The sequence below is a fragment of the Pelodiscus sinensis genome, chromosome 14 (assembly GCF_049634645.1).
Source record: "Pelodiscus sinensis isolate JC-2024 chromosome 14, ASM4963464v1, whole genome shotgun sequence".
Classification (NCBI taxonomy): domain Eukaryota; kingdom Metazoa; phylum Chordata; order Testudines; family Trionychidae; genus Pelodiscus; species Pelodiscus sinensis.
Window position 1 is genome coordinate 1,404,811 of NC_134724.1, and position 27,690 is coordinate 1,432,500.

A 27,690-nucleotide genomic window follows, 5' to 3' on the forward strand; every position below is an offset into this window, starting at 1 on the left:
GGAGAAATTGGAGAAGGTCAAGAGAAGAGCAACAAGAATGTTTCAAGGTCTAGAAAACACGAGCTATGATGGAAGGCTGAAGGAATTGGGCTTGTTCAGTTTAGAAAAGAGAAGACTGGGAGGGTGGAGGGGGCCATGATAGTGGTTTTCAAGTATCTAAAAGAGTGTTACAAGTAGGAGGGAGAAAAATTATTCTCCTTGGCCTCTGAGGACAGGACAAGAAGCAATGGGCTTAAACTGCAGCAAGGAAGGTTTAGGTTGGACATTAGGAAAAACTTCCTACCTGTCAGGGTAGTTACACACTGGAATAAGTTGCCCAGGGAGGTTTTGGAATCTCCATCTCTGGAGATATGTAAGAGCAGGTTGGACAGGCACCTGTAGGGCTGGTCTAGACGGTGCTTGGTCTGGCCGTGAGGGCAGGGGACTAGACTTGATGACCTCTCGACACCCCTTCCACTTCTGATGTTCTATGATTCTATGATTTTCAGCCTTAGTTTGGGATCTCTCGAGTTTTGTTGGGATTTCTCTGATTTCAAATAACTTTTCATATTGTTCAAACATTTCTTGGGTTGGAATATTTTAAAACTAGATGAAAAGTTTGAGTGGGTCTTCCTTCCTCCCCAGCTCAGTTTGTCAGGCTGGTCCCCATGTCCCTTCCCCCTCCTTTTCTATTCTGCCTCTGAGCAAGAAAGATGCTCCTTTTCCCTACTGTTTCTTGAGCTGGGAGCAAGGAGTCTCCGTTTGGTTTAGATTTTCAGCGTTCACAATTGCTAGAGCTCAGGCCATGGAAAGAACGTGCACTTGAAACAGTGAAACTCCACCCAAGAATTTTTTAAGAAATCTGGTTGATTATTTTTTGGTCTAAAAGTGATATTCCCTCAGCACTTGCTCCTTAGGGTTGGAAGCATAACTGATGAATGTGCCCGTCAGAGCCCCTGGTCTTTTCTGTGCACGGCAAAACCACGCAGAGCTAGAAATCATGTGATTTCTGGCTTATTCATGAGATTTCCAACCTCCATGCATGTAGATCGGCTCTGAATGTCAGGATGATAATCAGCCCAAGAGCCACGTTCTTTGACACGCCCCCTTGCTAGACACTCCTCTTTCTTTATTAGTACTTCGCGTCTCCTAGGCTACTGATGTTATCCACAAGTCTTAAGGGGGAATGACTAGGACTGGCTGAACTGTGTTGATGTTTGGAAAATGCCCATACAGTTTTTGATGGGAGTGGGGGAGCCATTGGATTTTTTTCACAAGGCTTTTTGGTGCTTTCTTTAGCTCATTCTTATAGAATAAGATGGGATTTAAAAAAAAATCTGAACTTTTGACAATTGTAGAAATGAAACATATTGGAAATTTTTCATCCCCCCCCCCAAAATCCCTAGGTTTGACTTTTTAGAACCTAGGACCAAAGCTGTTTCCAGAAGTGACCAGCCCTTATGTATGTATTTATTACAAATGGAAGTTGGTTAAGTTTTTACTAGACATATTTAAAAAAAAAAAAGACTCAACTGTATAATGAGTCAGCTGGCTTCTTAAGAGAACGCAGCCCACTCTAAGGAAAGAGCTGGTGAACTATACGCTGTTAGCTCTCTGCCAACAAACCACTCCTGAAAATCTCTCATTTTTTAGGCTTGTCAGAGCCAACTGGAATCACAGCTCTCTATTACTCCTCGGAGCAAGTGCCAACTCCTCTTTGAGATCCTCAGCGACTGCCTCCCAGCGCTCCCCGTTGCCAGTGACTGTTTGGTATAATTATACAATGTAAATAAGGAGAACACAAAAGACATGTTGATTTTGGATCTGGCTCTGGTTTGGAAAGGCGGGCATTGACCTCGTCTCCTTGCCGAGTGTGGGAAGTCAACCCGCTCCTTCTTGGGGAGGACGTGACCAGCTGTAGTCATGATTGAAACCGGGCCATGAGGCGCAGTGTCGAACAGCTGAAAGCATTAGCTAGCGAGCTATCCTGCCAGCTCGCTCGCGCCAGCTTTCTTTGGAGAAGAACTGAAGCATAACAAAACCAGGAATCCATGTTCCTATAAAAAGAACTAATCTCTTTTATTGGACCAACTTCTGTTGGTGCGAGACACAAACCTTTGAGTCCTTAAAGCTCTGGGGAAGCTCGTCTTTCTCACCTACAGAAGTTGCGCCAATGAAAGCTATTTCCTCGCCTTTGTCCTTCTTATACCCTGGGACCAGTGCAGCTACAACCCTGCTGCACAGAGAAGTAAGATTCTTTCTAGAGGAAACACGCTCCTAGGTGACTCAGCTGTGGCGTCTTTCCTTTCTTGCAAACAACTGACGAAAATCAATCCTGCTGTGCTGTTTTTAAGTTAATATATCCATGGGCGGGGTGTGTGTGAGGCAGGGGAAGGCGTTGGCTTCCCCAACCGCCAGTCTGGCCCCGCCCACACTCCACCCCCAGAATGTAGACAGTTTAGGGGTGGAGTATTGCTGCCCCCAGCACCCGCCACAGCCCCACGCTTGTGTCCAGGGAGGCTGGGGACACTTGCCCTCCTCCTTCCCTGTGCACTGGGGCCACGCACCTGCCTGCTCTTCTCTCCATGGTGGTAGTGGAGAGCGGGGAGGGGAGGCAGCTTGGCTACCATGGGAGTGGGGCCCCAGCAGAAGGGGTGGGGTTGGGGGTGGGGCCCCAGCAGAAGGGGTGGGGCTGGGGACATGCCCCTCCCCTCCCTACCTTCGCCCACCACCCATGAATATATCCCTGCAGGCAAAGGCTCTTAATATGTGAGTGGGTGTTGGGTTTGGGAATTCATTTTCTTGTTTCCCAGCAGTTTCACCCACCTCTATAGGCAGAGGGCCAGCTTACCTTGCAGTAGGCAATGGAGAACCCCGCCCTGGACATAGGAAATGCAATTAACGCGGGCTGCAAAGCGTCCTGCCGAGATGAATATCCCGTCTGTCTAAGCCAGTGGTTCTGTTTACCTCCGCGGGGGCGGGGGTGATGTGGGCTGATCCACATCGTATAACTCCCACTTGAGGCTGCCACACGGGCCGCAGCTGTGTGCTGATTGGGCCACAAGCATCCGGCCAGAAGCACGGGTCTTGAGCAAACACGGCACCTTACACCTGGAGCCGTGGCAATAATTAAAGAGCGGAAGGGACAAGGGAGAGACTCTAGTGAGCCCAGTACTAATACAAAAGTCTCTGTATTCCCCTGAAGTTTCTTTAGCAACTGGCACTTGCCCATAAACGTACTTCAACAGAAAATCACCAGAGAAGTGCTATAATCTGACAGATTTTTCACAGGCTTAAATATTCATGAATTAAAAGAATTGGCAGAATTTTCTACATTATTAGCTTTCATCATGGCTAGAGGAGCAGTTGTTACATTGGCTGCTCTTCAGAAACTATTAATCTAGTCTGTCATCAGAGCAGCCATTTTTAATTAGCAATTTTGCTGAACGATCTGGTGCAGGAGCGGGACTGGAAAATGTAAATGTTGTTCAGGTTTTAAAGGGGCCCCTTTCCATTTTGGATCGAGGGCCTGGCATGCAAGGCGAGTGAAATGACTAGAAGAATACGAGTGGCTTGATTTTAATGGTTAATTTAAAAAAAAATCCAGGCTTGGAAACCTGTCCTACTCCGTCCAGGAGAAATAAAATTGTTCTGTAAGCTGATATTCCCAACATTCCCTCCGGAGGAAATCGCAATGAGATGTGTAGAGCTGGTTTCAAAGGCAGTGATGGGAGAAGCCGCAGCAGGGCACAAGATGCCTCCTCTTTGGATGTGTTGGGTTTGGCTTCACTTCACCGGGTCTTTTTTTTAATCTTTATATTTTCTTAAAAAATAAAATGTTGAATATAATGTAGATTGGCTTCTCCTGACAGGAGCCAAGCCATTCGGAAGCTCTGCATTTTAATTCTGCTCCTCTGTCCCGGAAGCCGTGTCTACCTGCACAACCCCGTCGTCTGGGTGTAGCCTAGAGCAACAAGCGGTTTTCCTGTAGCCATAGGAACACCACCTTCACCAGAGATGGTGGTGAGGCTGACGGCTACGCCAAGCTAAGTCTACGCCTAGGGTTGGGTTGGCTCTAAGGGTGTGGATTTTTCGCATGGCGGAGCACAGTAGCTATGCTGACCTACGTTATATGTGCAGACCATATGGAGGTGACCAGTCGGAGGTGCAGCAGGGCTAGGCATGTGGACTGCACACACGCCAGCACTATAAACTGAACACAGCATTGGTTGGTGCGCGAGTCCTTGGATTTCTGTATTAAATCACTCTCCTGGAAACAGGAGGCATTTACGTGGCTTTCCTTTCAAACTCCGAGTCCTTCGGCGACCGGACCTGGACTGTTCTCGTGGCACAAACGAGCACTGGAGAGAAGCTACCATGCCCTCACTTGTGACTGCTGTGTCCGCACCCTCGGGGACACCAGCATCAATCACTGTGGCTCGTACCACTGTGAGGTACCACACCGATACTTACAGCACCGTCTCACTCGCCAGCGGGGGCCTGCCTCCTCTACCCCGGCTTGTGCTGAGTAGGACCTTCGCTCAGGAGTAGACCAAACCACCAGGACTTTGCCAAAGGCTGAGACACTCTTGGAAAGGAAATACGTTGTTGTCACCTCTCGAGGCAGCGTTGCCTAGTGGTGTGGTGGGAGCACAGGGTGGAGTCCGGTGGTCTGGCCCTTGTTCTGCCACCGGCACTGACTTTGGGTGGGTTACTTGGGGCTAATTCTTGCGACAACCCCCGCAGCTCTACGCCAAGCCCTGTGTGGGTGTGACGTGGAGAAGGAATCCCCCGGCCACCACACCCTGAGCTGCCCGGCTTCTCCCTGGGAGTGGCGTTCATAATGGCGACGGCAGGTTGTTCACCGTACAGGCTGTGGGTGAGCTCTCGGTGAGGGGGCTGTCTTCGCCTCCGCAGACGGGTCCTGCCCTTACTCCAGCCCCTGCCCGACAACGTCTCTAGGACCAGAGGCCGCCCCGTGCTCGCCTTCGGAGCGCAAAGGGTCCGCGAGTGCCTAGGGTCAGGGCACCGCAGCTCCCGCCTGCTTCCCTGCCCGTGTGCACAGTGGAAGCCTGGATGTGCAGCCCGGGGCAAGGCCGTGCTGAAGGCTTTATTTCCCTTGCTGGGTGGGTGGGGCAGTCCAAGGCCCTTGTCTGGCGGGGGACGGTCCCTCGCCCTCTCAGGGAGAATTTCCCCGATTTCCCAGAACACGAATGTCTGTGGAAAAGCGGCAAGAGAGGGGTGTGGTTCATACTGGGCACTCCAACAAGCTGACCCGCCGGGTAAACCTCGTGCCACATCTGTAGGCCAAGGTTTGTCTCTGAGGCCATGGCTACGCTACCGGCGGTATCCCGGAAAACCCCCACCGCGTCCAGGGAACGCGTCTGCTCTTCCGCTTTTTATTTTGCAGAGAAGTGGGTGCGCTCTTTTGGAAGCCCTGTCTTCCTCCTCCCATGAGGCTTTTCTGAAATTTGGCCAAGAATTTGGCCTAGAATTTTTTCTGCAATTTGCGTACCGTTTCCCCATAGATCCCTGTCATGGGGAGACAGCCTGCGAGGCAGGCCCCCGCCGTCCAGTGAACTACTCCCTCTCTCACCACTCAGATGGGGGCATTCTGGCCTAGTGTGGGGTTGGCGGGGGCTTTGGGGTGGCAGGAGCCTTTCCTGTCTGCGCTCTGCACAAAACGTGAGGCCGCATGAAGAAACGAATATCGCGTAAGCAAAAGACTGATGGACAATGCTGGCTTTTTGTTAAAACAAACCGAGAGACTTTCCTGAAACTGGGAAAGGTTTTCTTCTGCTTTTTCCCCTCAGCCCGTCCAGCTGAATACTAACCCTTTGGATTTCGAAAGGACCCTGCATGGCCTCGTGGGAGCTGGAGGCACCTCATGTCTCTGGTCTTTTCTACGGGCCAGGCTCCCAGCAAGAGTACGTGGAAAAACAGAAATGTGGGGCTGGAAGGCACTTGAAGGAGGGTCAAGTCGAGCCCCCAGCGCGGCAGCAGAGCTGAGTTCACCTAGTTCGTCCTGACGGGTTTGTGTATCCTGCTGTGATAACCCTCCAGGGGCAGGGTTTCCACAGCCTCCCTCGGCAGCCTGCTCCACGAAGAGCTAGAAATCTTGTTCTCCTATTGAGCCGCGATCTCTCTTGGCACCCATGGAACCGTCACTTCTCGTCCTGCCTTCCGGGACCTGCAGGGGTGACTGGTGATGGGGGGGACTGGCCACATGTCCTCCCCACACAGCCTGGGACGCCCCCCTTACACCCAGGCCCGACCTCTCCCCTCCCCTGCTCCATCCCGCCTCTTCCCCCAGCTGAGGCCACCTGAGGGACTAGCAGTTGGGGTGGGGAGGGGGTGACGGCTGACGCCCACAGCAGGGATCCACCCCCCACTTATCGGCAGGGGAAGCAGAGCAAGAATCCCAGCTGTCCATCTACTTCTCCGGAGTCGAGCGCTGGGAGAGCAGAGTAGCTGGGGCCGTCTTGCTCTGCTTCCCCCTGCCAATAAGTGGGGGGATCCCTACTGTGGGCACCCCCCCACTGGTCCCCTGCTGGCTGACCCCCCCAGGCATTTGGGGTGTGACCCCTCATCTCCCCCCCCCCCCCCCCTTGCATTGCCCCTGGTGACATGGAGAGCAATGGCTCCCTTTCCTCTCTAGGACACATTTGTCGGCTGCTAGCTCTGCCCAGGCGCCTTTTCTGGAGACTGACCAGCCCGGTTTTGTTGGCCTGTCCTCGCGGGCCAGCTTCTCTGAACCCTTTCACTGGTCCTTCCCCCGGCCTCTCCCGTGTAGCCACGTCCTTCCTCACGGGCAGTGCCCACAGCTGGACAGGCACCCTGCTGAGGCCTCCCCAGGGCCAGGCAGGCCCAGGCCGTCCCTCCCGGCAGGGCTGGCCTTCCCACGAGGCAAACTGAGGCGGCCACCTCAGGTGCCAGACTGGGGGGGTGGGGCGCCACTAAGACCCAGAGTGTAGAAAATTGTCTTGCTGCTGGTCAGATGGATTCTCTCTGCTCTAGACGCACAGAGCTGAGGAGGGCACAAGACACAACAGGCAGGAGAAAAGGGGCATCGGGGCATCATTTGAGCTCCCCGCCTCAGGTGCCAAAATGTTGTGGCCGGCATTGCTTCCGGTGTCGCACCGCCGGCAGGCCTGGCGCTCCTCCCCAGAGCAACACCAGCCCTTCGCTCAGCCGCACACGGAGCTGCCTCACGTGCCCGCTGTGACCCCCCGTCGCCCCCGATCCCTTCCTGCCCGTCTCCCCGCGCCAAGTTACCCCGGCGTGTGTGGGGGTTTCTTCCCTTCCTCCGCGCTTGCGAGACGGGCCTGAACTGGTTTGCAGCTGGGACAGGTCAGGTTCGTAGGTCTCTGTCGTCACCCCGGAGTGGAAACGTGCTGCTGAGAACCCTACTGTTTTTGGGGCTGCGGCGCTCTTCGGGGCTCTGCCGGGTGCAGAACCTCCCTGCCGCATGGGACAAGGAGCCAGTCCCGGCTCTGAACGGGGGGCAGCGCATACCGATGTGTCAACAGCCGGAGCTGTGGCTGGGGGCCTGTACTCCCCCCTCTGCTTTGGTCTCCGGCGTGGGAGCCTCGGGGATGCTGCTGCAGGCACTGGCGCTATTTCTGCTTCCCTCGGCCAGCACGCAACGGGCCTCCCGGGCTGGCACGCGTTCCCTCCCCGCCCCATCGGCGTCTGCCCCTCACGTGCCTGCCACTCCCTTTAGGAGGCGTCTGAAGTCAGGAGGGGTTCGGCGGGAGGAAGGGCTGCGGGGCTTGGCCCATGGGCCAGGGAGGGGCCGCCCGGGGAGAGCTGGCGTGACTCTGCCGTCGTTGCCGCGGAGTTTGGCGTCGGCACGGGAAGCGCATTTGCCAGGCCTTGGGGCGGCGGCGCCATTATCTCGATTAAATCTCGCTGTGGAATCAAGCTCCCGCCCCGGAGTGGGCGCGTAACATTCGCTGGATCTGCAGCCGGCTCTGCGTTCAGACTGCACCAGCGCCCAAGTGTGGGGCAAGCCCCAGCCCGCCCCTCCGTGAGGAAACCCGAATTTCGTAAGGAGGGGCATGGGAATGACCCAAAAGCCCAGCTGGAATTTGCTCTTGAGCGGCTGGGGAAGCCGGCCACCTGCGCCGCAGCGTATGGCTTGCCAGCTACATAAGTACGGCCAGGCTGGGTCAGACCAAAGGTCCATCTAGCCCAGTGGACAGTCTGCCCACAGTGGCCAATGCCAGGTGCCCCAGAGGGAGTGAATCAAACAGGCAGTGATCAAGCGATCTCCCTCCTGCCATCCATCTCCACCCTGTGACAAGCAGAGGCCAGGGACACCATTCCTACCCATCCCGGCTAATAGTCATTTATGGACTTAACCTCCATGAATTTATCTAGTTCTCTTTTAAACCCTGTTATATCCTAGCCTTCACCACATCCTTAGGCAAGGAGTTCCACAGGTTGGCAGTGTGAAGAAGAACTTCCTTTTCTTTGTTTTAAACCTGCTGCCCATTAGTTTCATTTGGTGGCCCCTAGTTCTTATATTATGAGAACAAGTCAATAACTTTGCCTTATTCACTTTCTCCACCCCCTCTCATGATTTTATAGACCTCTAGCACATCCCCTACAGAGGCGAGGGATGGTCCCTGACGTGCAGGAGAAATCCCTTCTGCCGCTCACGGAGCGGCTTGCCGAGGGCATGAGTTTGAGGTTTCCTTGTGGGAAGTGATGTTGGGAGAGCACACCTGACCCCCGGGGAGCCATGAAGCCTGAGCCCTTCAAGGGACAGGCACCTCTTTCTGCCCCTCTCCTGCCCTGGCGGTAGGTTTGAGACCCCCTGCCACGGGCAGAAACGGAGGGGGTGTTCGGTGAATCATTTCTGTCAAAGGTGGGTTAAAGCAGAAATGTGCAGGTGGCTACTCTAAACTGCAGCAAGGGAGGTTTAGGTTGGACATTAGGAAAAACTTCTTAATTGTCAGGGTGGTTAAACACTGGAATAAATTGCCCAGGGGGGTTGTGGAATTTCCATCCCTGGAGATATTTCAGAGCAGGTTGGACAGACGCCTGTCAGGGCTGGTCTAGATGGTGCTGGGTCCTGCCGTGAGGGCAGGGGACTGGACTTGACCTCTTGAGGTCCCGCCCAGTTCTAGGATCCTATGACTCAGGCTGCTAGGCCACACTGCCCTGTATGAAGGGGTATTGATATTGATTCTGGGACTGTGGCCACTAGGCATTACTGCCCTGAGAGCAGGGAGTGTTGTTACTGACTCTGGCCGCTGGGCCTCACTGCCCTGAGGGAAGGAGTGATTATTGACTTTGGCCACTAGACCTCACTGCCCTGAGGGAAGGGAATGATTACTGACTGTGACTGCTAGGCCTCACTACCCTGCAAGAAGAACGTGCTTTACTGACTGGCTGCCAGGATGAACTGTCTCTTTGGTGATGGGGTATAATTATTGGCCCTGAGCCGTAAGAACTGAGACACATGAGGGGTGAAGCGTTCTTTAGGAAGACTTAGGGGTGTCGACAATCACCCCCCTGGTGTGTGAAATCGGCAGCCTAATGGTTTTAAATCCAGTGTGGCTGCAAGTGAGGCCGACAGGAATATTCCTCTTGGCCACAGCGCTGGTATGCACCTGAATAGATTCTCACGTGACATTCGGAGCTGGAATTTTAAGGACCAGGCCTTGCTCTTTGCACCTGCTGTGGCTGCGTTCACAGTCCCGATCTCTTAACAGGGCAGGGCTAGGTCGGTGCCGCACTTTGCTTTTCCCTGTGTGGAGATCCATAAGTACAGCTTGTGGGTCGATTGGCCTTTGGGTCTGAGTACCCAGGTTAGCCTCACTTGGCTGGAAGTGTCCCATAGCAAAGACCTAGCCACCGCCCCATGACCTCACCATTTCTGCATACACCTCCCTATGGCTGGTAGTGGGTAAAGACCCAACTGGGGAAGACAAGCCCCGGTCCTGCCCCTTGTTCCCGAGGCCCCACCTCTGGAGTGAAACCACGCCCATCCCCAACCTGATTCTTCCCGGCCACCTGCAGGCCCGGAGCTGCTCCAGCCCTTCCTGGTGGCCGGGGCGTGTAGGCAATTTTGAGAAGGCAATGCCTTCCCTTGCCTTCATTACCAGCCGCCCATGTCTGGAGCCTGTCCCATGGCTTGTTCTGAGATGCTCCAGGATATTTTCCCAGTTGATTGTGTGTGTGCCGAGAAGTTTTCTCTCCTATCCAGAGAATTGTGGGAAGCCATTGGAGGACTGTTAGCTCTTGCGTTATTTCAGTTTGCATCCTCGCTGCAGAGTGGATGGTTTATTCCAGCCAGAGTGAAAGCGGAACGTGGCCTGTCCACCCCCAGCTGGGTCAGCAGGCCCAGGACTGAATCGCCGCCAAACCCAAGGCCAAGTTTTTTCTCCTGGGTTAATTGCACAGTGAACACAGACTCTCACTGCAGCCATGGGCAGCTCTCAACGTCTGTGTGTTTTCACGGCCCATGAGAACCAGAAATAGCTTGAAAAATATTTTGGGGTCTTTGGGGGGTATGGCAGTATCAATGCAAATCTGTGTTGTCATGGTCAATCATTATTACGTCCGCTCCATCTTCATTTTGAATGCGGAGTATCGGAAATAAAGAACAGCCTTTGCTGCGGTTCCCTGCAGCTTCTCGAGCAAAATATCTTATGATTAAATCAAGCTGTAGAAAGCAGTGCCGCTGTGGTGAAGAGGCGTTGTTCCTCATGCTGTGCCGTGCGCTGCGCTTCGCTAGTGACGATATAGGGCGATCAATTAGCAGGTTGTATCTAACACTTATGAAATTCCAGGGCATGCCATGCTGCCTCTGTTGTTTCACAAATACATTTAGTCTTGTCCTTCGAAAGTAACCTTCTGATTTTCAATTCCCATGAACGTCTGAGCAGATTCAGTGCATTCACAGAAGATCGCCTTATTGAAATCTTGCTATCCTGTACTGCCTCTTTTCACAGGAAAAGGCCGATGGAGTGTGCAAACTTGATATAGAATTGAGGCAACGTCAGGCTGATCTGGGCTGGGATTATAGGAACAAAAGCCACGTCCCATAATGGAGAGCTGGCGCCGCCGTATAACTGGAATCCGACTTATCTACTGAGCATATTGAATGCATCTGAGCCCCCGTAGCACGTGCCATTGGATGACAAGACGGCGTCCAAAAGAACTCACGTTCCTGTATTAAAAAAAAATAATCCGCTTTCTTTCCCCCTATTTGAACAATGCAACGCGGGATGTTCCTTTTCATGAAAACCATATTGTTTGAAAAGACCGGGCTTGGAAGCAGGCACAATTAGGGGCTTCTTTTTTTCCCAGCCATTGTCCTGGAGTCTTTGAAGAGTGCAGAGATTCCAGGGCAGCGCTCTGAACTCGGCAGTATTGGGATAGCTGCAATCACATCTTCAAAAGATGCTTTCGAGGAGAGCTCCTGGGGTGAACGGAGGCCCTCTCGGCCCCAGAGACCTGCTTTCATAAGATCCGGTGCTCCAGCGCAGGTGGAGTTTTATTGCCGGGCGGGGATTCTTCAGAGTTGGGTTCCCCTGGCGATTGCCAAGTCCCGTGTGTGCTGCTCTGCGTTGTATAGTCTCCATTATATCCCCTGCAGACATGCACTTGCTTTTCTCTCTGACCGGCATGGGAGCTATCGCTCCTGAAGACAGGGGCGGCCCTAGACTAGCTGCCAGCAACTGTCGCCCTAGGCGAACCATGCAATGGGTGCCCCCACCTCCAAACCCCTCAATGATACTGCGCCACCATTTGGCGCCCCATTTAGCTTGGCGCCCTAGGCGACCGCCTAGTTCACCTATATGGACAGGCCACCCCTGCCTGGAGATATTGGCTTACGGAGCAACAGGGGAGTGCAGGCTGCTAGTGCCAGGAGCTGCAGGTGACCTCGGTCTACAGTTGGGCTTTATTCCCGCTCAGAATGTTCCAAGAGGCAGCTCCCGTCTGGTTGGGACAAAGCAAGTTCTTTAGTGTCTGTCTCCGCTAAAACACTAACAAAAAAGTCTCCCTTTTGTTAGAGCACGAGCCTGTCCGTTTGCCAGAGGATGGCGTGAAGGCCAGGACTTGAGCAGGGATCAAAAAAGAGCTAGATCCATTCCTGGAGGGCACGTCCATCGAGGGCTATTAGCCAGGCCTCTGTCTGTCTGGAAATGAGTGATGGTTTGCTGCGGTTCCCTGCAACTTCTCGAGCAAAATATCTTATGATTAAATCAAGCTGTAGAAAGCAGTGCCGCTGTGGTGAAGAGGCGTTGTTCTTCATGCTGTGCCGTGCGCTGCGCTTCGCTAGTGACGATATAGGGCGATCAATTAGCAGGTTGTATCTAACACTCATGAAATTCCGGGGCGTGCCATGCTGCCTCTGTTTCACAAATACATTTAGTCTTGCCCTTCGAAAGTAACCTTCTGATTTTCAATTCCCATGAACGTCCGAGAAGATTCAGTGCATTCACGGAAGATCGCCTTATTGAAATCTTGCTATCCTGTACTGCCTCTTTTCACAGGAAAAGGCCGATGGAGTGTGCAAACTTGATATAGAATTGAGGCAACGTCAGGCTGATCTGGGCTGGGATTATAGGAACAAAAGCCACGTCCCATAATGGAGAGCTGGTGCTGCCGTATAACTGGACGGGTGAGATCACATGAGGATTCCCTGTTCTGTTCACTCCCTCTGGGTGATCTGGCATTGGCCACTGTGGGCAGACAGGACACTGGGCTGGACAGACCTTTGGTCTGACCCCGTCTGGCCCTTATGTTCATGGAAAGCTCCTTTTCTCTGCCTCCGCCCTCCCCGCAAGCTGCTAACGTCCTCGTTTCTTGGTGCTTTTCTCCGCAAGCTGCACTGCCACCAGTGATCCCTGCCCGCTGAGCACTCGGGCGGCCTCCCAGGAGAGATTTAAATCCACCCCAGTTGCTGGCAGAGCACCCACTGCTGGCAGCAGCTGGCAGCATGTGTTTCTACGGGTGGTGCACATCCGCACGTGGTTTGGTGCACAGAACAAAAAATATTCTGCACATAGATGGGAAAAGCATTTGAGGGAACATTGGCTGCCCCCACCCATCTCCTTCACCGGAGTCTCAGCAGTGTGGAGTATTCCGGCATGAGGAAAGCTGTGGCACTTGGCCTTCGTCGTTAAGCCTTCATCATTTCAGCGTCAATGGAACTGCATTTGGATGCTGAGTCCCACTGCCTCGCGGAGATCTCCAGCCACCTTCGTTCACTCTCTCGGAAGTGAGTGAGCCCTTCAGGGCCGTCCTGTGCGGCCGGCGTATTGCCGCTGAGTTCTGCCAGTGCAGGACATGGCTGTCTTTGTGGTGGGCTGGGGGCTCCCTGACTTTCTCCCTCCTGTGTGGGGCTCTGATTTTATATTGACTGCAGCAGCGTTGCAAGGTCTTGTGGTGCTGGGTGCAGAGCAGACGTGTGGGAAATCCCTGCCCCCACTGCTCACCATGTAAACAGACAAGACGCAGGGCGGCAGGGGAAGCACAGGTGCAGAAAGAGGAAGGTGGCCACTTCCCTCCCCATGACTAGTCAGATAATACCCTGCCACGAATGCCGCAAGTGCTGGTGTGGGGAAGGGACACATGGCTAGCTTCCTTCCTTGTGATTTAGCAGCTGGTCTCTTGACAGGGCAGCACCATCCTTTGGGAGCCGTTAATCAAGGTTAACGATCCACCGCGTTGAGATGCTTTCCAAGTGCACCGTTCTTCAGAGTGCAAAGAACTGCTAGTCCCCAGAGTCACAGGAACAGCCTCTTGTCCTTCACAAAGGGGACACCGTAGCCCCGTCCCCAATCCGCAGTAGAACTTGTTGATTACTCTGAAACCTGCAGACCAGATCTGTGTTCGATTTGTGCCGTTCCGTTGAAATCAGAATTTTGGGTCAGGCCCATAGGCAGGAATTTCGGGGGAGGGGGTGCTTTCTTTGTAAATGTGGGCCGTAAAGGTGTGAATGCGCCCCCGTGACTCCCAAGTAAGCAGGGAAATCTGCCCAGTCTACCCTTGGCTGGCCAGATCCTGCTTACTTGGGGGACTATGGGGAGGTGTCCCCTCCCCCGCATATGGGCCTGTGGGTGGACGATCCAGTCCCATCTTTGCAATGTTTGCAGCTGTCCAGTTAGATTCCATTTTAGTTGTCCATGAGTGTTTGGGGAGAAAACAGTTCTTCCCAGATCTTTCTCTTCATGTCTGGAGACATTTGTTTTATGCACGAACAAGAGTATTTGTTTCATTCCTTGTTCTTTTCTGGCGTTGAAACTATTTCAGCCTGCCAGGGCAGGAGGAGAAACGATATCCTTTGTCTTAAGTGATCTGTCATGCTCCTCACCAATAGCCAGCTGTTGAAGTGAGGAGTAAGCAGGCAAATAAGTCAGCATGTCCCATTCCCTACCTGAAATCTTCATGGGAACAGGAAGGACCGTTTGACAAATCATTCATTTTTACAAAAGTGCAATAATGTATCCAGTTTGCCCTGCTGGGTTTTGCAATAAATTCTTTCAGCTGTCTCCAAACACTGGTAGAAATAGAGAAATGAGTCAATCTCTTTCCTTTCCCTTTGCTCCATTTTTTATCACCTATTTTTCCTGGCGTGCACTTGTGGCAATTCTTTGGGCAGGAGGGGGTAACCAGAAACGGAGAAGAGAGATTCAGGCTTGCATCTGTGCCAGTCACCTCCACTCTGACACGTCCGTTCCTTCTGGTTTCCCACAAAAGAAGCCGTTGGTGATACAATGTGAATGAATTCTCATGAAAGTCTATGAAATTACTCGGGGACCATGCTGGGAGCCAGTATAAAGGGGGCTTGCCCAGTGTGCACATCACGGCTAATTTACCACCACACCCCCTCCTTCCAGATCGAGGAAGGAGCTTCTGCTGCCCGTCGTTAGGGAGAACGAAGTGTGCAAAGCATCACATGCAAGGCAGCATTTCACCTTCTGCCTAGCTGAACTGTGGGGAGGCCACTCTCCTCAGCTGGTATCTGGCTGTCTCCTGCATCTCCAACCTCAGAGGGGTTGCTGGGTTAGTCTGTAACTCGAAAAGCCCTGTGGCACCTTAGAGACTAACCAAAACACGTAGAGTATCATGAGCTTCCGTGAGCAAAACCCACTTCTTCAGATGAGTTGGAGTGGAGGAAAAAAAGGGGGATGCTCAGAATTTATAACAGAAAAAGAAGGGAGGGGGGAAAACGTACCTGTCAATTGCAGTGCTGGTGCTAAAGAAGCTGATGGACTGGGCTGGAATTGCGCCATGGTTTTTTATGTCAATTGGGTGTTGAATGGAAGGAAAGCTAGTTTTATAATGGGCCATCCAGTTGAGGTCTTTGGTCAGGCCAAGGGAAACAGCGTCAAATTTGCAGATGAAGGTCAATTCCGCACTCTCTGTAGTTGGCTGGTGAAATTCCTTTGTAGAAGGATGGCTCCTTTTAAGGCCATGGCTGAGTGCCCAGGCAGGTTAAAATGTCCCCCTCCAGGTTTCTGTGTGTTCCCCTTTCTAATATCTGATGTGTGTCCGTTTATCCTTTCTCGCAGAGGGACACAGCAGAGAAAACAGAAAATGAAAGAATCCAAGAGAGACATCTCCTCCTTTTTTAAGGAAACAGAAAAGCCTGCCTTCACTTCTTAACCTGTATCAGGTTTCAGAGACAAGGTAGTCTGTTTCAGCAAAAACAACAAGGAGTCCGGTGGCACTTCAAAGCTTAACATGTTTATTAGGGCATAAGCTTTCCTGAGATGCAGGTCGCTTCCTCAGCTGTGGAAGGAAGGAAGGCTACAGAGATGGGCGTGTGAAATCAGCAAGGACCTGGCTCATCTCCAGCTGTGGTGAGAAGGCAATCTGAATTCTAGCTCAGCAGTAGAAAAATGCTTTCTCAGGTCCGTCCCCAAGGGCCCCTCCTTTGCTTACCTTACACCGACAACATCTGCATCATCCGGACCCACGGGAAGGAAGCCCTTGGAGAATTCCACTTGGATTCCAATAACTTCCACCCCACCAGCAATCTCAGCCTGGACCAGTCCACTCCGGAGATCCACTTCCTGGACACTACGGTACAAATAACAGATGGTCACGTAAATACCACTTTGTACGGGAAGCCTACCAGTGGCTATATTTACTTACACCCCTTCAAAGCACAGCCCATGAGCCAAGCCTTAAGACACAACCGCATCGGCTCCAATCTCTCATACAGGGAGTGTGTTCAGCACGTTGAATGTTACCCGAATTATTGTTCTGCTGTAACCGACTATGCCAACATGCCTCTTCCCTATTTTGAGGTCTCAGGTGGTATTGCACTGTCCGGGTTTGACAGAAGCTCAGTGATTGTATCTCAGTAAGGAGTAGAACTCAGGTTTGGGATACAATTTTAGGAGTGTTTCCATGTTTTATGCTTGGCCTCTCCCCCCCATCTTTTCTGAATTTCATCCAGCCCAAATTTTGCATCTCTCCAAGTTATGGGCTCAAGTCTCCTCTGCCTGCACCTTTTACATCAGTATAACACCACTGACTTCAGTGGAGTTACTCCCGAATTCGACCACTGTGATTGAGACTAGGAGTGACTGCTGCGTCTCACGAGCCCATTCACATGAGCCATACAGCTATGTGAGCAAAACTTCTTTTTGTGTCCATTAACTATTACTTAATCCAAGTCTGTCTGGATGTAGACTCATGGGAGAGGGTCCAGCAGAGGGCACCAAAAATGAGGAGGAGGCTGGAGCATATGACCTATGAGAGGCTGAGGGATTTGGGCTTATTTAGTCTCCAGAAAAGAAGAGCGAGGGGGGTTTGAGAGCAGCCTTCAACTCCCTGAAGGGGAGTTCCAAAGAGGATGGAGAGAGGCTGTTCTCAGTGGTGACTGGGGTTAGAACAAGGAGCAATGGTCTCAAGTTGCATTGTGGGAGGTCTAGGTTGGATCTTAGGAAAAACTATTTCCCTAGGTGGGTGGGAAGCACAGGGGATGGGTTCCCTAGGGAGGGGGTGGAATCTCCATCCCTAGAGGTGTTCAAGTCCCGGCTTGACACAGCCCTGGCTGGGATGATTGAGTTGGGGTTGGTCCTGCTTTGGGCAGGGGGCTGGACTCAATTTCCTGAGGGCTCTTCCAGCCCTAGGAGTCCATGAATGCAAACATCTCTGGAATTCGGTGCCACAAGAGATTTCCCACAGGAGATGTTCTCTGGAGACTGTCCTCCGATGTGATATCAGTGACAGGCAAGTGGCTCTGAACTAAGGACGTAGAAGACTAGTCGACTATCCGACATGCATTTGCTTATCAGATAGTATTTTGACTAGTCGATATCTCTCCCCCCCCCTTGCTATCTCTATAGGATAGAGGCAGCAAAAGTGTGGGGGGGGGGAGGGATACTTCAAAGTGGAAGTACCACGTGGATTCCCCAGCTGACCCCAGGCTCCTAGCAGCATGCAGTGTAGCATGGAGACCTGGGTCAGCGGGGGACTGAGAGTCCCCCGCTGACCCCGAACTCCATGGCTTTGAAATGCACGAGACCCCCCCCGGGGACTCTTGTGCATTTCAAAGCTGGCACCTGCATGCAGCCCGGAGTCAGCGGGACTTCCTGCTGGCCCCGGCTGTATGTGGAGTTCCGCGTTCCTCCTTCGAGATGTACAAGAGCCCCAGCAGAGGCTTTTACACGTTTCAAAGGAGGAATGTGGAAGTACCTGTCAACTAATCAGTTAACCGCATTTTAACATCCTTAGTCTGAACCTCAGGCCGCTTCTGCTCTGCAGCTAATACCAGAAGTAGGGGAGGCTCTTTGTGTGACCACTCACACGTGTTGCTGAAAAGGCCTGAGGCCAGATGATCCTCACTGTGGAAAAACCCAGATCGAAATGACGACTAACAAAATGAACCTGAATGAAAGACAAGGCTGAGGGGGGAAAAAATGAATCTGAAGTCAGACTGCTTCAGAAGCTCCGCACGGATGTCACAGCTGTAAAAGGATAAACCTCCATCGGCCCCAATCCAGTGGCAACTACGCACGCCACCTGAAAGTCTGACTCAAAGGGCCACGTTTTCCACAAGCCAATACAATTCTGGGGCATGTCTATTGGTGCGAATGCCTGGCCGGAACGCTGTGGGTAGAGATTCGCTGGTGTTCCTGAGGACAGGTCCTTGGGAAGAGAGACTCTGCTGCTGTTGGCACGTGTGTGTTGTCAGGAACGCACAAGGTATCACTGCAGCTATGGCTGCCTGTTGTGTAAGAGTCTCCCTTGTTGCAGATGGTGCTGCTCGAAGGTGAGTGGTTAACCGTAACCCAAGGCTGATCTCTCTTTCCAAAGAAGAGAAGGCCCCTGAGTCACCCAGTCGGCCTATGGTTAACTCTCACAATTACTTGGAAGGAAGCCCTAGCACATTATCTCTGGTTTTGTGTTCTAACCTTTTATTACAAAACCTTCAGAATTTCTTTGACTCATTTAGCCTGTTATCATCCTCCCCACAATGCACTTGCATGATCCTCGCATAGCAACCACATCGCATAATGCAACTTCTGTTCTGAGATTATTCATCTCCCCCCTCCTCCCCATTGTTACTTTGCCAAGTTTTTTCTTCTCATTCTGAGAAACGGAATTTAAAAGAGCAGTGTCTCTGGTACAAGGATGCTCTTAAGAGGCAGCTGGAAGCGAATCAACTTGACAAGTGTATTCACAAGAGTCAACCTGGAGTGGCTGTGAAAAAGCAAAACAAAAAGAACCCTCCAAAGTCCGCATTGATTTTATAGCACTTTCTGGCATGCGTCATCGCATGCATTAACGCAGCAGGCAGGAGGCGTGTGCGCATCGCGGCACCAGTGGAAGGGCAGCTGAGGGAAAGATCATTGACAAGTAGATTTTCATCCACCATTTGCACCAAGTGCTGGTTGCTGGCAAAGCGAGGAAAGAGAAGGGGGCTGTTGGGGATGTGTGTGTTATCAGCCCTGCGCAACGAGGGGATGGATTTGCCCACTTCACTGCTGTGGAACCTTTGTCCGGCTCTCGCGCATTGTCAGGATGCTATCACTTAAATTCTTTTCTCTGTTCATAGCTTGGGGGAAGGCAGCCAGAACTATTGGGGGTGTCTGAAAACATTAGTATGGTTTTAATGCCTACCCAGGGAGTTTGTTCCACACCTGTGAGTCTTACTTCCTGTTCAGCCACATGTCCATACTGGCTAGTAGTGGAGGGAAGAATTTGGCACTTAAGAGCCAGGGCTATATGCAATGGGTGCATTAAATATGAACCCTATAAAATATTGCCGTATCCTGCAGTATCTGTCTGACACGACATCCATAGGGTTGCTTGTGAAGTAAAGTACTAAATATGGTTATGGGTGACAGTCAGGAGCAGGTAGGTTGGACATTAGGAAAAACTTCCTACCTGTCAGGGTGGTAACACTCAGGAATAAATTGCCTAGGGAGGTTGTGGAATCTCCATCACTGGAGAGATTTAAGAGCAGGTTGGACAGACACCTGTCAGGGATGATCTAGACGGTGCTTGGTCCTGCCATGAGGGCAGGGGACTGGACTTGACCTCTCAAAGTCCCTTCCAGTTCTAGTGTTCTGTGATTCCGTGAGTGTATAAATACCCTGTCCTTAAGGGTATTTGTCACTCCTCTTTAGGCATATTCATGTCAATTGCATTAAGCTCATGGTAGAGTAGAGCACAGAGTGGGTTGTTAGAAAATGCCTCTTTTACCTTCTTTGGGTGTTTTCCCTTCCGAAAGATGAAGGCAAGGAAACCGATCCGCAGCTGTCTCAATGTATAGAGGTTCAGAGATTGGGAACGGGACGGTTTGGGGTATTTTTAAGACAAGCTGAGGAAGGGACATGGTTCCCTTGCTCATTTACTGATCGCCATTGGGAGAAAAGGAGCTGCTGGTGGCAGTTTGAGGAGGGCTGTGATCCACCAGCAGTTGTAACCGGCTTGGAGAAGTGCTAGTGCTGCCTGCAGTGGAGGAAGAGAAGGTGGCAAACAAAGAAATATTGGCTGATTACAGGAGAATGTAGAAAAGGGCTTGGTAGGGAACAGAGAAACCTAGATGCCACGTCTGTGTCTAGAATACCTGCCAACTGGGAAACCTCTGTGATGCGCCTGGGGGTGACCAGAGAATTGCCCACCCCCAGTAAAAACATGGAATCTGTTTAGTTATAACTTGACCCACGTTCCCAGAATGAGACGAAGGTGAAGTGGGATTGGAAAGGATTTTCAGTGACGTTTGGTCCCTACGGCTGTCAGGCTCAACTACTTTGGAATGTCCTAGTCGCTCCCCCATCCCAAAACTGAGGTGTAAACATAGCGGCCAAGATTTTCAAACCGGAGGGCCTGACGGGGGGCTTCTAAATTCCCTTCAAAGCCTGATTTTTCTAACGTTCTGAGCACCCAGTAACTCTCCCTGGAAAACTAGGCCTCAGATTTCAAAATCATGGCCTAGATTTCATCAAGGACTGAAAGAATATTACATTTGGCGATACAGACCTGTGTATATTTCATATAAACTTTGTGTGAGACAGGAAGAGAATCGTCCAGCTATTTCACACACATTGTCAGGGGAGAAGGCCCTTTGTGTCCACCTGAATTTTATTTATTTTACAATAATTTAAAAAAGTTGATTTATTTTGGGTGTAACCGATTCGTGCCTTTTCCCTTTCAAGGATTTGCTGTACCTTCTTCACGTCATCTAGCCTTTGAAGGATCAGCCACACTGGCCACGTTAGCATAAGAAATGAAATTAATTCTCATACTCCGATTCAAAATGTAAATTCCTTTATTAATAATTGAAGCGGATTTATTTATGCAGTTTGATACTTTTTCAGGTTCAGGGAAGCAATTAGGTTTTGCTCAAGTTGCTGCTCACCAGACACTGTCATTAAACTCTACACCCTGCCCTTTCCGCCTCAACCTGCTAAGTAGTTAAAAAATTGGAGTCTGGTCGAATCACAAACATGTTATGAAGTTAATGTAGGATGGATAATTTGTGCCACGCTTGCTTTGTTTGGATCATGCTTCTAATCAGAAAAGAAATGGACTTTCCCTCCTAACTTTGAAGTTGCCACCAGCGGAGACCGGTGGGAAGGTGGTGGGGGGGAGGAATTCCTGCAGGAAGCCCAATATCTAACAGGCACCTTGGAAAGTGGGTGTGGTGCTTTAAACAGGGAGGGGCGTGGCTGAGGGGGAAGCAAAGGGGAGAGGCAGATTTTGCTACTCTTTTAATGGCCTTGATTTGGTGCTGAACGTGGAGGCCAGCAGCAGAGACAGGCCCACAGGTAGGGGCTGCGGTAGCGTTGGTCTGGCATATTCTGTGCCACTGGGCATCAGTCATGCTGCAGTGACATAAGAACATAAGAACGGCCGTACTGGGTCAGACCAAACGTCCATCTAGCTTAGTATCCTCTCTGCCGACAGTGACCAGCACCAGGTGCCCCGGAGGGGGTGGACCGAAGACAATGATCAAGCAACTTGTCTCCTGCCATCCCTCTCCAGCCTCTGACACACAGAGGCCAAGGACACCATTTTATCCCCTGGCTAATAGCCTTTTATGGACCTAACCTCCATGAAATTATCTAGCTTCTCTTTAAACTCTGTTATAGTCCTAGCCTTCACAGCCTCCTCTGGCAAGGAGTTCCACAGGTTGACTACACGCTGTGTGATGAAGAACTTTCTTTTATTAGTTTTAAACCTGCTACCCATTAACTTCATTTGGTGTCTTCTAGTTGTTCTATTATGGGAACTAATGAAGAACTTTTCTTTATTCACCCTCTCTACACCACTCACGATTTTATATACCTCTATCATATCCCCCCTCAATCTCCTCTTTTCTAAACTGAAAAGTCCCAGTCATTTTAACCTCTCTTCATATGGGACCCGTTCCAAACCCCTAATCATTTTAGTTGACCTTTTCTAAACCCTTTCCAAGGCCAAAATATCTTTTTTGAGCTGAGGAGACCACATCTGTACACAGTATTCAAGATGTGGGCGTATCATAGTTTTATACAGGGGCAGGAAGATATTCTGGGTCTTATTTTCTATCCCTTTCCTAATAATTCCTGACATCGTGCCAAGATTCTGTGCCTATCAGTTGGCTAACTGCACTCTCAGAACTTTACTCTGATCCAGACTGCGATCCAAGGGGGGATTTGAGAGCAGCCTTCAAGTCCCTGCAGGGGGGTTCCAGCGATGATGGAGAGAGGCTGTTCTCAGTGGGGGCAGATGGCAGAACGAGGAGCAATGGTTTCACGTTGCAGTGGGGGAGGTCTAGGTTGGATATTAGGACAAACTATTTCCCTAGGCGGGTGGGAAGCGCTGGGCTGGGTTCCCTAGGGAGGGGGTGGAATCTCCATCCCTAGAGGTGTTCAAGTCCCGGCTTGACACAGCCGTGGCTGGGATGGTTGAGTCGGGTTGGTCCTGCTTTGGGCAGGGGCTGGACTCTGACTCCTGAGGTCTCTTCCAGACCTGGGATTCTATGACTGGCAAACCAAACACTGTACGGTGTGGGAAGATCTATTAAGTGTCACGTATATTTGCTTCAGCCTGCCCTGGCTCTGTGATCTGGGCTGTTGCAGGGCTGGTGATGCTGCTAGACAATATTGACCCCCGTGGTTTGGATAAATCTCCGGTTCAGTGCCGGTCAGAGAGGTCAAACATAGCTACCCTGCTGTGTGCTGGCTCTAAAGCCGCGGTTCCCAAACTTTTCGACATCACGCCCTCTTTTGGATTTTTGAGAAACCCTCACGCCCCCTCCGCCAATAGCAGCAAAACTTGTTGAGGGGAAAAAAAAGGAACTGACTGGGGCCGAAAAACAAAATTAGCAGCAAAACTTGGGGGGTAGGGGGCACTGATGGGGGGGCTGGGTTGCCTCGCGCCCCCCTGGAATTTCTTCATGCCACCTCCGGGGTGGGGCACGCCCACCAGTTTGGGAACCCATGCTCTAAAGCATAGGCAGGCCAGGCATGTCGTCACCTTCAATGAGACACTCCCAATACTAACCCCTAGATCTGAAAAGCATCAGACTTTGAGAGTATCTAGATCTGGCTCCTGACCATGTTTTGCACCTGCAGAACGGGGCAGTCCAGCACTCTGGATCTGAATACCCATGAAGCTTTGGGATGTCTGAAATCTGGATCCAAATGCTGTGCGTTGCACTCCTGGCCAGCAAGTCGACCCTTCAATTGCGTTGGCTGCGTTTGTTTCTCTGTTGTAAGCTTCCTGTGCCGAATGGTGCGAAATCTTCAGAACGAGGTGCTACCCATCTCTTCTGGCTGCCTGTGCCGTTACCAATCTGAAACTCAGGCCAGGCACATACAAATGTTGGTGGTAAAATTCACCTTGCTTTTGCGTGGCTCTGTGCTCGTTCTTGAGCAAACGTGGACCCAGTGCGTTATTCCTCAGCATCCATGGAGAGAAATAATTTTGCACCGTGAGTGAAACCAGATGCATTGCCTTGATCTGAAGATGTTCCATTCGTTCAAAATCCAAAGGAAACTTGAAGGTGTTGTGAACTCACATGGATTATTACACCACCAATCCCCACACATAGCCCCGCTAAGTGGTGTTGCAATGTCTGCCGTGTTCTTGCTCAGCTTTAGCTTTTCTCTTTTGTCTCATTGCTCAAAGCCAACCTGAAGTCATAAGAACAACCAGACTGGGTCAGATCAAAGGTCCATCTAGCCCAGTGTCCAGTCTGCCAACAGTGGCCAATGCCAGGTGCCCCAGAGGCAGTGAACACAACAGGGAATCCTCATGTGATCCTTCCCCATCATCCATTTCCAGACAAACAAAGGCTAGGAACACCATTCCCATGCATCCTGATGAATGCCTCCTCTCCCTGAATCTATCTAGCTTTTTCGAACCCTGTTAAACTCCTAGTCTTCGCCACATCTTCTGGCAAGGAGTTCCACAGGTTGACATTGCGCTGAGTGAAGAAAAACTTCATCGTGTTTGTTTTAAACCTGCTGCCTATTCATTTCATTTGGTGCCCCCTAGTTCTTATATTGTTGGAATAAGTAAATAACTTTTCCTTGTTAATGTCAAATGTTACCTTGCCCCAGTTTAGAATTAACCTGGTCACTCTTCCTCACGTTCACTGTGTGGAACTTCAGTAATTGTGTAGTCTTCACCTCCAGCGGATGTGTGTGGAAGGCAGAGTTTTTCAGTCTCTTGGCTTTCCGGCTCTTTAAAAAGATACTTTCAAGGTCCTTTGGGACCGCGCTGGGCTTTTGATCATGATGACTGCTGCTTCAGATGAATTCTCTTCCCTCAGCTGGTCTGCGTGGCCTGCTCTTGTATCCAGGAAGCAAAGTGGAAGTTACAAAAATCCGTCTGTCCAAGTGCTTGAGAAAATAGCCCTGATTCTTTTGGGGGGAAACTTCAGTTTTGGCATAGAGCCAGGACTCCTCAAAGTAACAGACTTCACAGCATTGGCGGGGGTAGCTTCAAGTCCAAAGCGGTCATTGGCACAAAATGAAGACTGTGATTTCCAAAAATGGCCCAGCCAACATCCTGCTCGGTGGAATAACTTCACTTTGGGTGAGTTCCCCGGGGCCCTGAACAAAGAAGTCGCCAGGAACGCCCTCGGGGAGGCTAGGAGTGAAGAGACAAACCAAGGGCAGGAGGGTTCGGCGAAGAGAAGCCGGCAAAGTGACAATGGTCACATGGCAGAGAAGCGAGACGCGCCCACGTCTTCACAAAGTGACAACACTCCCTTCTTTCTTGGATCACAAACCCGATCTGTCAATTAGCGCCGCATGCCCAGAATCCAAACGCCAGGCCCGGAATAGCAGCCGTGGAAGTGTTGAAGCAGCTCTTAAAATGTATTTTAAACTCTGAAAACTGCCACATGGCCGTGCACGTGATTATAACACAGGCTGCGCTGGGCTGCCTTGTATTTCTCTGTTGATTTTTTTTTTTATTTAAAGCGTTGGGCACCTTCACTTTGGTTGTGCTGTGACCGCCTCATCTCTGCGCCTTGGTCAGTTTGATCTTTGACCCGCAATAGCCTCTCATGGAGCACGTGCATTAGAGGTTGAACCCCCATAGTCCGGCACTTTCTGCTCCAGCATCATCTGCGGTCCGGCACGATTTTAGTGAACCGCCTGTCCGGTTATCACAAGTGTGGCCAAGTTTCCTGTGGCCCCATACAGTTTGTTTGCAGCCCCCAGTCCTGGCTCTGTGTTCTGTGCCGTTATTTAGCCCTAATGAACCCTTAAACATTTTCTCTGAGCCCAGCAAGCCGTGGCAGTGCTGGTAACACGGCTAGACAATATCAACCTCCCGTGGTTTGGATAATTCTCTGGTTCAGCGCCAATCTGATCCCAAATGTGCTGGACTAGAGAGGGGGGCCTGTAGAAAATGTTGTACCAGTTCTCCAGCCCACACGTAGCCCCCCTGATGTAACCAATGATGCAGGCCGTGCAGAGTAGCCAGAAGATGCATGGCTTCGCCTAGGCCAGGGTGGCTAAGACGGCCAGAGCTGGACCGATGGGGAAACGTTGCAGCATTTCCCTAGCGCTGAGGCGCTTAGTGATCGGAGCAAACCAGCAGCGTGGGAAGTGTCTCCCTGCAAACCTTCCATCCTATCTCCTCTCCTCGTCTTCCGGCTTGCTGTTGCATCAGGCTCTTCCCCTTCTCTGCCTCACACCCGGAGTGCCTTCGTCTCTCCTTTCTCCCCCGCATCACTGTGTTCCTATCAGCTCCACCTTCTTTCCCTCGCTCTCTTGGCAGGTAGCCAGCTTCCACAAGCCAGGGCCTTTCCTTCCTCCTCTGCGCTTCAGATACCTTTAAGAGAGAGATCAGAAGCAGTGTTCCCTCTGACCGCTTGGGCAGCCACCCAGGAGAGATTCAGGTGCTGCCCAGATGATTAGCAAGTGCCCAGAGCCAGCAGTGTGTGTTTCTATGGCTGGTGCACATCCACATATGCCTTGGTGCACCTAACAAAATTCATTCCACATACTGATGGAAAAAATTAAGAGGGAACATTGGTCAGAGAAGGCTGCTTGTCTTCGCTGGGCCCAAAGCCACCAGGTACATGTGCCTTCCTTTGGGCATCCCAAAACCACTGTCTTCCACCTGGTTTTGCCACACTGCTGGCTGACTCCTGCACCCCCGTCTGGGACCTGTCAGCGGAGGCAAGGGCTTCTCCGTCCGTCCTTTCCTTCTCGCTTGGTTTGAGAGAGTCAAAGCAATTTTACAAGGGGGTGGAAGTTGGAACTTTTTGCCCCATCAGCCCCACTGGGGAAATGGAAGTCTCTTCACCCTGCTGAAGAGGGATGTAATTTCATTTTCTAAATGTGTCAGCGCTCTGGGGAGACTAAGAGATGGGTCGGGGTGACAGGGAATGATCCTGTAGCACTTTCATCCTCTTGCTGTTGGGGTTAGACATGGACAGGGAAATCACCGCGTGGGTTAATACCACACCTTGGTAGATAGGACGTCAGTATTTTCCACATTGGCAGTATTTCTTAGGTAGGTATAGGGGTATTCGAGGGAAGGCCAGAAATAGCTGAGTTTTACTGTAGGGGTTTTTAGTTAAATTGCCACGGTCTCTTACCCCACTTGGAATACCACTGGCAGGTAGATCATGTACAGACGATCAGAAACCTGGACTAAAGAAAGTAATTTCCCTTTGCAAGCTTTTTTTTCTGTCTCGAGGTTATTACACAGCCTGTGGTTCTCTTCCCCTTTGTCCTTCTGGATTTGGCAACCGCCACTACATCGAGGTTTACTGATCATTTCTTTGCTGCTGTTTGTTTCTGGAGGAAAGTTCCCCCTTTACTTTTTGGAGATGTAGATCACTAGCAAATCGGTTCCTAATTAGGACGCCTTAATGAGCATGTCTACAAGACTCATTGGTTTGCTGCATAATTTCAAGGATGTTGCTGATTAATTGCCCAACTGCGGGATCTAAAACAATGAGCTGAACCCATTAAAAAGCAAGATATTCTGCAGGAGAAAAGGCTCTACCATGTGATTTTTGCAGAAGATCCTGCCTCTCCGGACCGATTGCATGGGGACGAGTCGTCCGGGAAAGTCTTCACACCCTGGCTGACGGGGTAGGTCTCTGAACAGCTCCTTGTCTCCCCCCCCCCCCCCCCGGGCTCCTGACTCCTGCTACGTTAATTTGCACAGGAGTCAACACCTGAAAGTACAGAGCACACCCCAGTGAGAGGGGATGGGGTGGACTGGGGGAGTGGTCCAGAGCCCCACATGGGACATGTGGGGGCGTTCCGGGGGCTGCCATTTGGAACAGCAAACGTCCCTGGCGCCCGGCTGGAGAGAAGAGAAACGCAGAACAGGAGCGTGAGAGAGGCAGGATTGAGGAAGTGCGGTCCCTGGTCAGGCCCCTTTCCTCCGGCTGTGGAGGGGGGAATTGGCCCCAGCCGCGTCCTGCCAGGGTAGCATTGTGTACTCCCCTCCCTGGTTAGCCAGCCCTCCTGTAAGGCACCTCACCTACCTTCCTCCTCTTCCACTCCAGAGGCCATTCCCACCTCCCTCCTTGTAGGCCAGGGAAGGGGCAGAGCCCCGCTTGTCCTGTACCGCACGGGGCACGTCTGTCAGGAGACACACGTCTGGGCCATGCTCGGCCCACAGCTCCAAAGATGCTTGCTCAAAGGAGACCATCCTTGGTCGTCATGAGCGAGAAATACATGCGCTTTCCGCGTGTCGTCCCAGGGGTGTGAGCTGGTCGGCACGGGGCGTATTTGGAGAGAAGAGCGGAGACACGTTCCT

The 27,690-nt window shown here is 51.4% G+C and overlaps 1 long non-coding RNA gene across 3 annotated transcripts in view; it reads left to right on the forward strand.

Annotated features, from left to right (window-relative positions):
- LOC142818281 (uncharacterized) overlaps positions 1 to 27,690 on the forward strand; it is a 97,354-nt gene that overhangs the window by 58,455 nt on the left and 11,209 nt on the right. The window contains exon 1 of one of the 3 annotated variants that reach the window (XR_012895669.1): positions 15,995 to 27,014. The exons of the other annotated variants lie outside the window; for them this stretch is intronic. This is a non-coding gene — a long non-coding RNA (uncharacterized LOC142818281). Of the gene's footprint in view, positions 1 to 15,994; positions 27,015 to 27,690 lie in introns of those variants that run through there. 3 annotated transcript variants of the gene reach the window in all.